Raw genomic sequence first — 12,562 nt, 5'->3', positions numbered from 1 at the left:
GTTGCCGTCTCGTGACTGCTGATCTGAGTCTGCAACAGAGAGTGCGCTGTCACTGTGCACATCGCAGTGTGCAGGGTCTAGCCCAGCCCCTGAAATGGGCGTCACTGATAACATTTTGTTTTATGAAGGGGGCAGGGGCTAGGCACTCACCACAGCCTGTCCCCTGATGGGGATTTGTTTGCGTATCCCAGCATGCACTTGTGATTCACAAACGAAGCTTCATCAAAAAGGAATTAGGAAAATAATAGAAATAATAGAAAAAGCAGTTATAGTGCAGTCAGGGAAGGACTGGGGAGGGTTAATGCAAGCATATTGGAAAATTGCTTAGATTGAGGCAATAAATAGGGATTTAGGATGAAAACTTCTTCGGACTTCGGACCACCCCTTTAACCCCTTCCCGACCTGTGACACAGCGTATGCGTCATGAAAGTCGGTGCCAATCCGACCTATGACGCATACCCTGTGTCATGAATTCAAAGCCCCCCTGCGGGTCGGGTGACCGGGGTCAATGAAAGGTCACCTGACCCGCAGATACAGGGGGCTTTGTAATTCACCACAGGGGGCGTGGCTTCACCCCCACGTGGCTACGATCGCTCTGATTGGCTGTTAAAAGTGAAACAGCCAATCAGAGCGATAGTAATATTTCATCAATGAAAATTGATGAAATATTACAATCCAGCCATGGCCGATGCTGCAGTAGCATCGGACATGGCTGGAGACACCGATTTGACCCCCCCCACCGGCGATCGCCCCCCCTGCCACTGAATGACAGCGGCGATCTGCCGCCGCTGTCATCATCTGCCCCCCCTCCCATTCCCTTCGCTCCCCGCCAGCTTCCGATCCCCCCCCTCACCCCCTCTCACCTCCCCCGGCACCTTCCAAGTCCCCCCGTCGCTCCCGGTGTCCGGCGGCTCCGGTTCATGGGCGCCGCCATCTTAGAAAATGGCGGGCGCATGCGCAGTGCGCCCGCCCGAATCTGCCGGCTGCAGATTCCATTATTTCATTTTGATCACTCTCAGAGTGATCAAAATGAAATAAAAAGTAAATGAACCCCCCGATTATCACCCCCATAGGTAGGCAGAACTAATAAAATAAAGAAAATATTTTTATTTTTATTTTTCCATCAGGGTTAGGGTTGGAGAGAGGGTTAGGGTTGGAAAGAGGGTTAGGGTTAGGGTTGGAAAGAGGGTTAGGGTTGGAAAGAGGGTTAGGGTTGGAAAGAGGGTTAGGGTTGGAAAGAGGGTGAGGGTTGGAAAGAGGGTGAGGGTTAGGGTTGAAAAGAGGGTTAGGGTTGGAAAGAGGGATAGGGTTGGAAAGAGGGATAGGGTTAGAATTAGGATTAGGCTTGTGGTTAGTGTTATGGTTAGTGTTGGGGTTAGGGGTGTGTTGGGGTTAGGGTTGGGATTAGGGTTAGGGATGTGTTGGGGTTAGGGTTGGGATTAGGGTTAGGGATGTGTTGGGGTTAGGGTTGTGGTTAGGGGTGTGTTGGGGTTAGGGTTGGAGTTAGAATTGAGGGGTTTCCACTGTTTAGCCACATCAGGGGGTCTCCAAATGCGACATGGTGCAACCTTTGATTCCAGCCAATTTTGCGTTCAAAAAGTCAAATGGTGCTCACTCCCTTCCAAGCCCCGACGTGTGCCCAAACAGTGGTTTACCCCCACATATGGGGTATCAGCGTACTCAGGAAAAATTGCACAACAACTTTTGGGGTCTAATTTCTCCTGTTACCCTTGGGAAAATTAAAAATTGGGGGCTAGAAAATTATTTTTGTGGAAAAAAAATGTTTTTTTCATGTCTCTGCATTATAAACTTCTGTGAAGCACTTGGGGGTTGAAAGTGCTCACCATACATCTACATAAGTTCCTTGGAAGGTCTAGTTTCCAAAATGGGGTCACTTGTGGGGGGTTTCCACTGTTTAGGCACATCAGGGGCTCTGCAAACGTAATGACGACTGCAGACTATTCCATCAAAGTCTGCATTTCAAAACGTCACTACTTCCATTCCGAGCCCTGACGTGTGCCCAAACAATGGTTCCCCCACACATATGGGGTATCAGCGTACTCAGGACAAACTGGACAACAACTTTTGGGGTCCAATTTATCCTGTTACCCTTGTGAAAAAAAAAATTGCGGGCTAAAACATTTTTTTTGAGGGAAAAAAATGATTTTTTATTTTCACGGCTCTGCGTTATAAACTTCTGTGAAGCACTTGGGGGTTCAAGGTGCTCACCATACATCTAGATAAGTTCCTTGGGGGGTCTAGTTTCCAAAATGGGGTCACTTGTGGGAGGTTTCTACTGTTTAGGCACACAGGGGATCAGCAAATGTAACATGATGCCCCCAGACCATTCCATCAAAGTCAGCATTTCAAAATGTCACTACTTCCCTGCTGAGACCCAACGTGTGCCCAAACAGTGGTTTCCCCCCACATATGGGGTACCAGCATACTCAGGACAAACTGGACAACAACTTTTGGGGTCGAATTTCTCCTGTGACCCTTGTGAAAATAAAAAATTGCGAGCTAAAAATTCATTTTTTGAGGAAAAAAAAAGATTTTTTATTTTCATGGCTCTGCGTTACAATCTTCTGTGAAGCACTTCGGGGTTCAAGGTGCTCACCACACATCTAGGCAAGTTCCTTATGGGGTCTAGTTTCCAAAATGGGGTCACTTGTGGGGGGTTTCCACAGTTTAGGAACATCAAGGGCTCTGCAAATGTAACATGATGCCCGCAGACCATTCCATCAAAGTCAGCATACCAAAACGTCACTACTTCCCTTCCGAGCCCTGACGTGTGCCCATACAGTGGTCATCCCCCACATATGGGGTATCAGCGTACTCAGGACAAACTAGACAACAACTTTTGGGTCCAATTTCTCCTGTTACCCTTGTGAAAAAAAAAATTGCGGGCTAAAAATCATTTTTTTTGAGGGAAAAAAATGATTTTTTATTTTCACGGCTCTGCGTTACAATGTTCTGTGAAGCACTTGGGGGTTCAAGGTGCTCACCACACATCTAGATAAGTTCCTTGGGGGGTCTTGTTTCCAAAATGGGGTCCCTTGTGGGGGTTTTCTACTGTTTAGGCACACGGGGCTCAGCAAATGTAACATGATGCCCGCAGACTATTCCATCAAAGTCAGCATTTCAAAATGTCACTACTTCCCTTCCGAGCCCCGACGTGTGCCCAAACAGTGGTCTCCCCCCACATATGGGGTACCAGCGTACTCATGACAAACTGGAAAACAACTTTTGGGGTCCAATTTATCCTGGTACCGTTGTGAAAATAAAAAATTGCAGACTAAAAAATTTTTTTTTAGGAAAAAAAAGATTTTTTATTTTCACTGCTCTGCATTATAAACTTCTGTGAATCACCTGGGGGTTCAAAGTGCTCACTATGCATCTAGATAAGTTCCTTAGGGGGTTTAGTTTCCAAAATGGGGTCATTTGTGGGGGAGCTCCAAAGTTTAGGCACACAGGGGATCTCCAAACACGACATGGTGTCCGCTAACGATTGGAGCCAATTTTCATTTCAAAAAGTCAAATGGCGCTCATTCCCTTCTGCGCCCTGCCGTGCACCCAAACAGTGCCCCCCCCCCCAATATGGGGTACCAGCGTACTCAGGACAATCTGGACAACAACTTTTGGGGTCCAATTTCTCCTGTTACCCTTGTGAAAATAAAAAATAGCGTGCTAAAAAATCATTTTTGAGGAAAAAAAAATGATTTTTTATTTTCACTGCTCTATGTTATAAACTTTTGTGAGGCACTTGGGGGTTCAAAGTGCTCACTACACATCTAGATAAGTTCCTTAAGGGGTCTAGTTACCAAAATGGTGTCACTTGTGGGGGAGCTCCAATGTTTAGGCACACAGGGGCTCTCCAAACGCGACATGGTGTCCGATAACGATTGGAGCTAATTTTCCATTCAAAAAGTCAAATGGTGCTCCTTCCCTTCCGGGCCCTGCCCTGCACCCAAACAGTGGTTTATGACCACATATGAGGTATTGGTGTGCTCAGGAGAAATTGCCCAACAAATTTTAGGATCCATTTTATCCTGTTGCCCATGTGAAAATGAAAAAACTGAGGCTAAAAGATAATTTTTGTGAAAAAAAAGTACTTTTTTTTTTATAGATCAATTTGAGAAGCACCTGGGGGTTCAAAGTGATCACTATGCATCTAGATAAGTTCCTTGGGGGGTCTAGTTTCCAAAATGGGGCCACTTGTGGGGGAGCTCCAGTGTTTAGGCACACAGCGACTCTCCAAAGGCGACATGGCAACCGCTAAATATTCCAGCATATTTTCCATTCAAAAAGTCAAATGGTGCTCCTTCCCTTCTGAGCCCTGCCGTACGCTCAATCAGTGGTTTATGACCACATATGAGGTATCGGTGTACTCAGGGGAAATTGCCCAACAAATTTTAGGATCCATTTTATCCTGTTGCCCATGTGAAAATGAAAAAATTGATGCTGAAAGGAAATTTGTGTTGGAAAAATTAAAATGTCCATTTTTTCCTTCCACATTGCCTTAGCTGTTGTGAAACACCTGAAGGGTTAATAATCTTCTTGAATGTGGTTTTGAGTAGCTTGAGGGGTGCAGTTTTTAGAATGGTGTCACTTTTGGGTATTTTCTGCCATATAGACCCCTCAAAGTGATCCCTAAAAAAAAAATGGTGTTGTAAAAATGAGAAATCGCTGGTCAACTTTTAACCCTTATAACTTCCTAACAAAAAAATATTTTGCTTCCAAAATTGTGCTGATGTAAAGTAGACATGTGGGAAATGTTATTTAGTAACTATTTTGTGTCACATAACTCTCTAGTTTAACAGAATAAAAATTCAAAATTTGAAAATTGCGAAATTTTCGCCAAATTTCTGATTTTTTTCACAAATAAACGCAAAAATTATCGACCTAAATTTACCACTAACATGAAGCCCAATATGTCACGAAAAAACAATCTCAGAATCGCTAGGATGCGTTGAAGCGTTCCAGAGTTATTACCTCATAAAGGGACACTGGTCAGAATTGCAAAAAATGGCCAGGTCATTAAGGTCAAAATAGGCTGGGTCATGAAGGGGTTAAGGATCTCAGAAAATTGAAACTTTTTTTTTTTTTATTTTTACAAACTTCAGAATTTTTCTAAAACAAGGAAAATATTAAAAACTCCACCCGTGCGGTGTCAGCGCCAGCCTCCCGACCATGGGTCATAAAAACACAAGCAACAATACAATGATGTTGTGGAAATGGTAAAATGAATGGTGACACCAGAGCTACAAAACGTCCCACAAAAACCAACAGGCCCCTCATACTGTGAATGGGGGCAAAAAAAGCTCTGGCTCCTGGAAGAAGTGGTCAGGAAGTGGTTAAGGGGCCGTCCGCTGCGGCCTCACTTCCTGTCATCACTTTCGCTATAACCAGAACGCGGCTCCACGTCACAGCCGCGCGACGCAATCACCTGGCGTAGAGCGAGCTACTGCTCTCTGGAGTCAGCCGGCCGCGCTTTACAATCCAGTCTGCACATCTACTCCTCTTCAGTATGGCCGCCGCCCACCCGACAGGTCCGGGCCCCGCTCCCTCCCTGCGGGTCACTGCTCTTCTAGACACGTCATACCCCAACTCCCAGACTATTCCGACTTACCTCACCGCTTCCGCTCTCTCCTATTGGCTGAGGCTCGCTACATGTAATCTGCATTCTCATTGGTCAGTTAGCGATCGATGTGAGCAGTGATTGGTTGTCGCATTGCTTTCCTCGAATGCTATTGGATAAGTTTTCTTCGGCTTCGTCGGTCTTTCCCATGTACCGCAAGTCCAGGTGATTAAGGGCAGACTGAACGTGAGAACCGAAGAAAGGGAGAAGAGCGACTACAGGAGGCGGTACAGCTCCGGGACTAAGGGCCTGGACTCTCCCGAAGGAGAACGCAGGTAGTTTTGTGAATTTATTCAATGCTCTTTGTCACTGGCTCACGGCCGGCAGCGGCGTGTAGTCGGGTCAGACTCAAAACTCAGAGAGGTTAGAAGTGAATTATGCGACTTGTAGTGCACATGTGTGGATCTCCTCCCCCTCATTCACTGGAGGTCAGCTTGTTATGATGGGACTTGTAGTTCCACTCTGCTCCTATATATCTATCTCCCAGTAAGGCATGGTGACCACCATTGCAGCCCCCAGCGGTGTCAGGTCTAGATAATATCCCACTGGAGTCAGAAACCACTTTTAATTAGCTGGTGGCCGGTTGTCAGCCGTGCTAAATTACTGACAGGTGTGGGGACAGTGTGGATTACCTTGTGACGGTGGGTGATATATCGGGGTTCCACGCAGCCACTTCTGGAAGGTGTGAGAGCAATGATATCTTCTCACTGACAGCGCATCAGCACAAGACCACTGCTGATTCCTCCATATTTACCGGTCATTTAAAGGGATTGTCCCATGATCACAGTGCACTTTAATCTCTAGATCCTGGAATAATACATTCCACAATTGGATGTGTTATAAATAAAATGTTCCTGTGCTGAGATAATCTTATAAATGTGCTCCTGCTGTGTAATGTCTGTGTCTGACCGTACAGGAACGTGGACTGATCACACCACAGCTCCTGGGAAAGGGAGGAAGCAAAAGAGTAGAGACAGTACTGCACAGGATCACAAATTATTCTTTCTATGAGGTAAAACATTTTCTAAATAGAAGCAAATGTTTTACCTCACTGAAAGACTAGTCTGTGATCCCCCTTCTGTCCTGTCTGTATACTGCTTTTGCTTTTTTCCCCTGCCCAGGAGCATTGGTTCCATGGTGCTGTACATGAGACAGGGTTACATCAAAATACAGATATCACAGTAAACTAACAATGACAGACTGATACAGGGGGAGAGGACCCTGCCCTTGTGGGCTTACATTCTACAGCAGGGGTCCCCAACCTGTAGCTCAGGAGTCACATGTGGCCCGCGGTCCCATGAATTGTGGCTCACGGCTGTCTGCCAGCTTGGTGCATTAGCTGCAGGTCTAGCAAACAGGTATGAGGAGAAAATATAAAAATGGTGAATTTTGTGCGTAGCTCTGCACAGAAGAGCAGATCTGAATGCACATATACTGGTCTTAGGGGTTTAGAGAATTTAAGTATGGGACGCTGGAGACAAGATGATACTACCTGTCGGAGAAGGTGCCTCAAGCTGAATGTGACAGTGTGTTGGGAGTGTTTAATGGGAGAATACTGAATGGGGGTATTTTGGAGACCTCTGGATCTACAGTAGGTATACTGCTTCGGGGTGATTTCTGTGGAATAGCTTTGGTTATCATTATACCCGTAATGGGGGCTCTGGTTGCCATTACTGTGAGGGGGAGGGAGCCAGATGTGTCTCACGACGCCCTCTCAGAGCGGAGTGTGGGTAACGACGCTCTCAGAGTGGAATGTGGCTCACTAGGTGAGAAAGGTTGGGGACCACTGTTCTACAGGATGGTGGGGAATGAGACAGTAGGTCGGGGGTTGCAGCAGCTCCGATGGTATTGAGGTGGCCGCGTGGTTCTTCTCAAGTTGTAAGCGTTTTTGAAGAGATGGGTTTTCAGGTTCCGTGTGAAGGATCCAAATAGAGTGGATAATCCTGAAGCCTTAGGCCGGGTTCCTACAATCTGGAAGTAGCAGCTCTTTGGATGCAGTGTATATTCGTTGCATCCAAAGTGCTGCCTTCTATGGAACGCAGGTGAATCCGCATGTGATCACGGGACCGTGTGGATTCACCGCGTCCAATACATCCTATGGTGGAGATTTCTCTCGCGGAGACTCGCCTCATGTCCGTCTCCACGGGTGAGCCGCGGGCGTCTGTGGATGCATGGTTCTAGAAATCCCATCCACTATGCTGTAACATCTGGCCGCTGTGGGTTTGACGCTGCACAAGTACATAGTGTGAAACCCGTAGCAATTACTGATTGTGGGCACGCACCCTTATGCACATGTTGCTTATTTGTGACTCACAGATTTCGCCCATACTAATGAATGGGAAAAAATCTGCACGAAAAAGGCAAGTAAAAAAAAAAAAACACAGCAAAAATGCACCTGCTTGAAGCTGTATTTTTCCTGCCAAGAGATGCAGAAATTTCCACAGGAAAACCAATGTGTGTGCATGACTGTTCTGAAATCTCATAGCTTTTGCTGGTGTTGTAATATGCACCTTAAAATTTGCATTACAAATCGCAGCAAAACACAAGGTGTGAACATAGCTTAAGGGTATGTTCACATAGCGAGGGTTTTTTTCGTGGTCATGGTTTTTTTTTTTTTTTCTTTTTTTTTTTCAAGTGGAAGACTCTTCAGGAATCACTTCTTTTCTCTAGTGTCTATTTCAGCATTTCTTAACTCTGGGTGCTTCGTTATCAGCGGGTTTTTGACATCTCCTGAGACTCTTTATCAACATTTTTTTTCGACTGGTATTTTTTTTTTTTTTAAGGCCAAAACACGTGAAAAGACAGTAGATCTGACCATCTTTGTAGTGTTCCCTTTGATGTCTTAACCCCTTCACTACCAAGGGTGGTTTGCACGTTAACTCCCGGGCCAATTTTTACAATTCTGACCACTGTCCATTTATGAGGTAATAACTCTGAAACGCTTCCATGGATCCCGGTGATTCTGACAATGTTTTCTCGTGACATATTGTACTTCATGTTAGTGGTAAAATTTCATTCAAATGACTTGCGTTTATTTGTGAAAAAAATGGAAATTTGGCGAAAATTTTTAAAATTTCGCAATATTCCAAATTTGAATTTTTATGCCCTTAAATCACAGAGATATGGCACACAAAAAACTTGATAAGTAACATTTCCCACATGTTTACTTTACATCAGCACAATTTTGGAACCAAAATTTTTATTTGTTAGGAAGTTATAAGGGTTAAAAATTGACCAGCGATTTCTCATTTTTGCAACACCATTTTATTTTTACGGACCACATCACATTTGAAGCCACTTTGCGGGGTGTATATGATAGAAAATACCCAAACGTGACACCATTCTAAAAACTGCACCCCTTAAGGTGCTGAAAACCACATACAAGAAGTTTATTAACCCTTTAGGTGCGTCACAGGAATTTTTTTGAATATTTAAAAAAAAAAATTAACATTTAACTTTTTTTCACAAAAAAAATACTTCAGGTTCAATTTTTTTTATTTTTCCAAGGGTTACAGGAGAAATTAGACTGCAAAAGTTATTGTGCAATTTGTCTTGAGTACGCTGATACCCGATATGTGGGCGGGAATCACTGTTTCGGTGCATGGCAGAGCTCAGAAGGGAAGGAGCGCCGTTTGACTTTTTCAATGCAAAAGTGGCTGGAATTCAGATCGGACTCCATGTCGCGTTTGGAGAGCCCCTGATGTGCCTAAACAGTGGAAACCCCCCACAAGTGACCCCATTTTGGAAACTAGACCCCCCAAGGAACTTATCTAGGTATGTGGTGAGAACTCTGAACCCACAAGGGCTTCACAGAAGTTTATAACGTACAGCGGTACAATTAAAAAATCATATTTTTTCCACAAAAATGATCTTTTCACCCCCACTTTTCATTTTACCAAGGGTAACAGGATCCTAAAAGTTATTGTGCAATTTGTCTTGAGTACGCTGATACCCCACATGTGGGGGTAAACCACTATTTGGGCGCATGGCAGAGCTCGAAAGGGAAGCAGCGCCATTTGACGTTTATGGCTGGAATTGAGATCGGACACCATGTCGCGTTTGGAAAGCCCCTGATGTACCAAAACAGTGGAAACCCCCCACAAATGACACCATTTTGGAAACTAGACCCCCCGAGGAACTTATCTAGATGTGTGGTGAGAACTTTGAACCCCCCAGTGCTTCACAGAAGTTTATAATGCCTGGGCGTGAAAATAAAAAAAAATCATATTTTTTCCACAAACATGATCTTTTAGTCCCCAATTTTTTTATTTTCCCAAGGGTACCAGGAGAAATTGGACCCCAAAAGTTGTTGTCCAATTTGTCCTGAGTACGCTGATACCCCATATGTGGGAGAAAACTACTGTATGGGCACACGTCGGGGCTCGGAAGGGAAGTAGTGACGTTTTGGAATGCAGACTTTGATGGAATGGTCTGCGGGTGTCGTGTGCGTTTGGAGAGCCCCTGATGTACCTAAACTATTGAAACTCCCCACAAGTGACCCCATTTTGGAAACTAGACCACCCATGGAAATTATCTAGATGTGTGGTGAGCACTTTGAAACCCCCAAGTGCTTCACAGAGGTTTATAACGCCCGGGCGTGAAAATAAAAAAATCATTTTTTTTCCACAAAAATGATATTTTTGCCCCCAATTTTTTATTTTCCTAAGGGTAACAGGAGAAATTGGACCCCAAAGGTTGTTTTGCAATTTGTCCTGAGTAGGCTGATACCCCATATGTGGGGGTAAAACACTGTTTGGGCGCATGGCAGAGTTTGGAAGGAGCACCATTTGACTTTTTCAACGCAGAATTGGCCGGAATTGAGATCAGACGCCATGTTGCATTTGGAGAGCATCTGATGTGCCCAAACAGTGGAAACCCCCCAATTCTAACTCCAACCCTAACCCTAGCCCTAATGGGAAAATGGAAATAAATACATTTTCTTTTAATTTTATTATTTTTCCCTAACTAAGGGGGTGATAACGGGGGGGTTTGATTTACTATTTACGGAGGTTTTTATGTTTAGCAGCTGTCACACGCTAAAAGACACTTTTTATTGTAAAAATAGTTTTTGCATCACCACATATTGAGAGCTATAATTTTTCCATATTTTGACCCACCGAGTCATGTGAGGTCTTATTTTTTGCGGGACGAGTTGACGTTTTTATTGGTACCATTTTCGGGCGTGTGAAATTTTTTATCGCTTTTTATTTTGTTTTTTGGAACGCAGAATTTACAAAAACCAGCGTTTCATGAATTTCTTTTGGGTGGTGCGTCTACGCCGTTCCGGGTGCGGTAAAATTTATAAGGCGGTTTTATTCTTCGGGTCAGTACGGTTACAGCGATACCTCATTTAGGTCATTTTTTAATGTTTTGGCGCTTTTATGCTATGAAAACAATTTTATATAAAAAATAATTATTTTTGCATCACTTTATTCTGCGAGCTATAACTTTTTTATTTTTTCGCTGATGATGCTGTGTGGCAGCTCGTTTTTTGCGGGACAAGATGACGTTTTCAGCGGTACCATGGATATTTATATGCGTCTTTTTGATCGCGCGTTATTGCACTTTTTGTTCGGTGGTATGATAATAAATCATTATTTTTTTGCTTAGTTTTTTATTTTTATTTTTTAAGGGGTTCGCTTAAGGGGTTAACTATTAGAACCGTTTTATAGGGTGGGTCGTTACGGACGCGGCGATACCAAATATGTGCACTTTTATTGTTTTTTTGTTTTTTTATTTCCAAAAAATGAATTTATTGGGGAATATTTTTTTTTTTTAATTTAGCTATTTTTTTTTTTTTATTATTATTTTTACACTTTTTTTTTATTTATTTATTTTTTTACTTTATTGCAATGTCCCAGGGGGGACATAACTGTCCTGTGACAGATCGCTGATCTGTCACATCACAGATCACTGTGACAGATCAGCAATCTGTCACAGGCAGTCCAGAAGGCTTCCTCATGCCTGCACTTTGCAGGCACTGAGGAAGCCAGCTTCCTGCAGGCCCCCGGAGGTCCCCGCCGCCATATTGGATCCGGGGACCTGCAGGAAAGGAGCCCCCCGCAGCAGCGCTGCACATTGCGCTGCCGTGGGGGGCTCAGGGAAGAACGGAGGGAGCCCCCTCCCTGCCGATGCTTCCCTTTAACCCGCGGTACACAGCGATCGTGTTTGATCGCGGTGTGCAAGGGGTTAACGTGTCGGAGGCAGTCCGTGACCGCCCCTGACACATTGTGCCGGGTGTCAGCTGTGATAATCAGCTGACACCCGGCCGCGATCAGCGGCGTTCACCACGTGGGCGCCGCTGATCGCTGTGACGTAATATTCCATCCATGGTAATTAGGTCCAGGGTCACATGGATGGAATATTACGTCCATTGTAGGTAAGGGGTTAAACTATTGAGCATCTTCCTAGCAAAAGATGCCTTAAGAAATGTCGGGTCGTCTTTTAAACACTTGGGCCCCAATTCATCAAGGTCGGTGTTAATAACTTCAGTCTGGGTGAGGGGATGTTTTGGAGTCAGACATTCTCGATTAATTAAGGAATTTGAGCCTCTTAATGAATCTGTTCCGTCTGAAAGGTTTCCTGCACCTCTCCTCTGTTTACTCCAGTCGGGAACTAAATTGAGTGAGATTTCTGGCATAAGTGAAGCTTCTAAAAAAAAATGCCAAAAAAGATACTATGTGAACATACGCTATGGCTATGTGCGCACATTGCGGATTTGTTTGCGGAAATTTCTGCGCGGTTTCTGCATTTCTTGGCAGAAAACCGCAGTGGAAAATCCGCGCGTTTATGCTGTTTTTGATGCAGATTTTCATGCGTTTTTGTAAATCCATAGAGCTAAATAAAGATATACTTAAAAAAAAAAAAAGACTTGTGATGTGGTTTCCATGTTCAAACTCTTCTTTTAGATGCACCAATTCTGGC

General features: G+C 44.3%; 2 protein-coding genes across 11 annotated transcripts in view; one reads left to right on the top strand and one right to left on the bottom strand.

Moving 5' to 3' along the window:
• RNF212 (ring finger protein 212) overlaps positions 1–5,654 on the bottom strand; it is a 146,593-nt gene extending 140,939 nt beyond the window's left edge. For 4 of the 8 annotated variants that reach the window (XM_073568799.1, XM_073568794.1, XM_073568800.1 and 1 more), the window contains exon 1: positions 5,447–5,614. The gene's annotated coding sequence lies outside the window, so the exon portion shown is untranslated. The other 4 variants (XM_073568797.1, XM_073568798.1, XM_073568796.1 and 1 more) reach the window with 3 other exon arrangements.
• LYSMD4 (LysM domain containing 4) overlaps positions 5,617–12,562 on the top strand; it is a 46,269-nt gene continuing 39,323 nt past the window's right edge. For all 3 annotated transcript variants that reach the window (XM_073568806.1, XM_073568805.1, XM_073568804.1), the window contains exon 1: positions 5,617–5,913. The gene's annotated coding sequence lies outside the window, so the exon portion shown is untranslated. The remainder of the gene's footprint in view (positions 5,914–12,562) is intronic.

The sequence above is a fragment of the Dendrobates tinctorius genome, unplaced genomic scaffold (assembly GCF_039654945.1).
Source record: "Dendrobates tinctorius isolate UK_male_01 unplaced genomic scaffold, ASM3965494v1 ptg000022l, whole genome shotgun sequence".
In the NCBI taxonomy this organism is placed as follows: Eukaryota; Metazoa; Chordata; class Amphibia; order Anura; family Dendrobatidae; genus Dendrobates; species Dendrobates tinctorius.
The sequence above is the reverse complement of the archived record's forward strand: the minus strand, read 5'-3'. Positions and strand labels throughout refer to the sequence as shown.